This window comes from Gavialis gangeticus, unplaced genomic scaffold (assembly GCF_001723915.1).
Source record: "Gavialis gangeticus isolate Ggan-Ray unplaced genomic scaffold, GavGan_comp1, whole genome shotgun sequence".
Classification (NCBI taxonomy): domain Eukaryota; kingdom Metazoa; phylum Chordata; order Crocodylia; family Gavialidae; genus Gavialis; species Gavialis gangeticus.
The window spans coordinates 59,932,165-59,934,793 of NW_017729004.1; the positions used below are offsets into that span (position 1 = coordinate 59,932,165).

The following is a 2,629-nucleotide window of genomic DNA, read 5'->3' on the forward strand; positions in this document are numbered from 1 at the left end:
TGGGATTTCAGACTCAGTGTTCTCTTTCTGGTTAGGTCTAGGCCAGCAGTGCTCAACTTTGGGCCCAAGGGCCAGATCCAGACCACGGAGTCATGTCATCTGGCCCAGACGTCTCCTCATAGGTCCAGGAATTTGGCAGTGGGGGAGTGGTAGCAGCATTAATTGCCACACCCCTGTTGCCAAATTTCAGGATCTATGGGAAGACATGTAGGCTGGATAATGTGGCCCTGTGCACTAGATTGTGCTGGCCCATGGTTGGATCCAGGCACGCAGGTTTGGCTGGAGCTGAAGCTGGGCATGCAAGGTTGGGTTGTTGTGCGGATGGATCCAGCTGCATGGGGTCAGCCTGGCATGTGGAGTTTCACCTGCATACCGACCCCATGCACCACCCCCATGTGGGATCCAGCCTTCAGAACAACCTCACACCACTTTTCCAGTCCATGAGGCCAGAAGGTTGGGCACCAGTGCTTTAGGCTAAAGCAGTAAGAATTATACTTGTGTTTCTAGCTGTGAAGGTGTGGTACTCAAATTGGCAGAAGAAATGGTTTTCACAGAAAATATTTCAACACCAAAACAAGCTTGAGACAACTGAAATTGAATCTACAGCCTATCATCAGTTTGTTTTAGTACTTAAAATTATAATTATTGGTAGGAACAAAAAGGACAGAATTATTATATGTTTGCTGTATCTGTGCAGCTCTCTGGGGAAAAAGGAGGATGTATCTGTAGTCAAAAGAATTTAAATTAATCAATGCTTTAAAGTGTTTCAAGAAACATAAATAACTGCAAACATTGAAAAAGTTTTATTCTGATGTAACCTAATCATAGTGACAAGGGAAAATGTCTTTTACTGTGATTAATGCAGGTCAGGTTTTGCCTTGTGCTCTTGCCAAACATGGCTTGCATTAATCACACACAAGTCATAAGCACCCTTGCCCTTGCCAATGCTTATATGCATAAATTGCATTAAATTACATCACTAGTTAAACATTATTGCATAAAAAATAGATGTGCTAATATTCAGCCATTCATTTCCAATCAGAAAGTGTAAATCTTTTCTAGGATTGCAGTAGTTATAGTCCCAAATTCGTTTTCTTCAGGGCCAACATTATGCCATAGTCATCCTCTCCTGATGTTTATTGTATTCATGAAAATACAATTAGGCAAGTTCTTTTCATCTGTGAAATTAGAAGAGTACTTATAACTTCCTTCACCCTTTAATTTCATACCACTATTAACACAAGAGCAGTCCATATGAAAAGCATCTTTTTAAAAGGCATTTGTACCCCTTACCTTTTAATTATGCTCAAATTATACCTATACAACCTGTTTTGATAACCAATAACTGAAGCATAAAATGACCTTTTTAAAGAGATGCGGCTTTTATGAATTGCCAATAATTTATTACACAAAATCTGATCAATTCTGGATTACGATACTCACTAAAAGCACAAAAGATTAGTATTGCAATGCCGCCAAAATATGCCAAGTATATTTAATCCCCTTTGAGCTGTCTGTTTATACCCATCTCAGGAGTTTGACTTGCTGATGTCTCACAGTCCTTCAAAATAGGAGAGCCATTTTCTGTATATATATGGCTGACAGTGGTCGCCACAGTGTTGTAAGACCACTCCAGAAGGATTCTACCTGGGTGGTGGGGACAATGTTGTGAAGAACGACCACCCTCCCAGTTTCTACCATCCCTCTCCTCTTACCTTTCCACTTGCAGTAAATAATCCATCTGGAGAAGCTGCAGATGGAGAAAAGGGAGTGAAGATGCCAAAAAGATGATTCTCATCTCTTGTGACAGTTCTTTGTCCTCTCCATGTAAAGAACAGAAGACCCCATCTGCAGGGTTCTCCTGATACTGAACAAACAGCAAAAACAATCATGACAAGCAGATTGATATTAATTAAAACATCAAAGAATGAATACTAACAGGTAAGAAATGAACTGAATCCTTTCTTTCCCCCTGGAATTGCCAGTTACTGTTCATGCCACACTGTTGGCTAATTTGGTAAACTGCAATGTAAGTTAACAGTATAGACACACAAAATATTTACTCTAGGGGTAGAGCTTTAGGGTATGTACAGGAATTACATTTAGATCAACATAGCAAACAGGTTGATCTAAATGACCGGGCATACAGGCATTCAGAAGGCTTAAATCACCCAAAAACGTTGTGTCTGATCTAAGTTAGTTTACTGCAAGTCAACTAACTTTAGATCGAACTGGGTTGACGCTATCTAAAATGGGTTAGCCCAGTCTAGTGAATGCCTGACCCCTGAGGAAGGGAGAGAGCCCCTCCCATCTCACCAACTCCCATACAAAGCTGCCAGGCCCACTCAATCTGCCCTTACCTCCCCACACCCCAACTTACTTCCATCAGGCTCCTGTGACTAGTGAATGCTGATAAAACAGACCCCAGGAGTGTTTTTTTCAGGGGCAGTTTGGCAGCATCGGGGAGTCTCTGTAATTCTGCCAGCCCCCCAATCCTTCCAAACCCCAGGACAGAACTGACAGACTCAGAAGTTCAAGTAGATTGGTCTCACCAGATCTGATCATAAACACAAACTTGTAGAATAAAATGGAATTCAAGTGTGCACAGCCCATAATTAACTTAGAAGGA

The 2,629-nt window shown here is 41.4% G+C and overlaps 1 pseudogene; it reads left to right on the forward strand.

The window, feature by feature from the left end:
• The window catches only part of LOC109291118, a 14,978-nt pseudogene extending 14,395 nt beyond the window's left edge, over nt 1–583 (forward strand).
• Nucleotides 584–2,629: the final 2,046 nt, after the last annotated feature.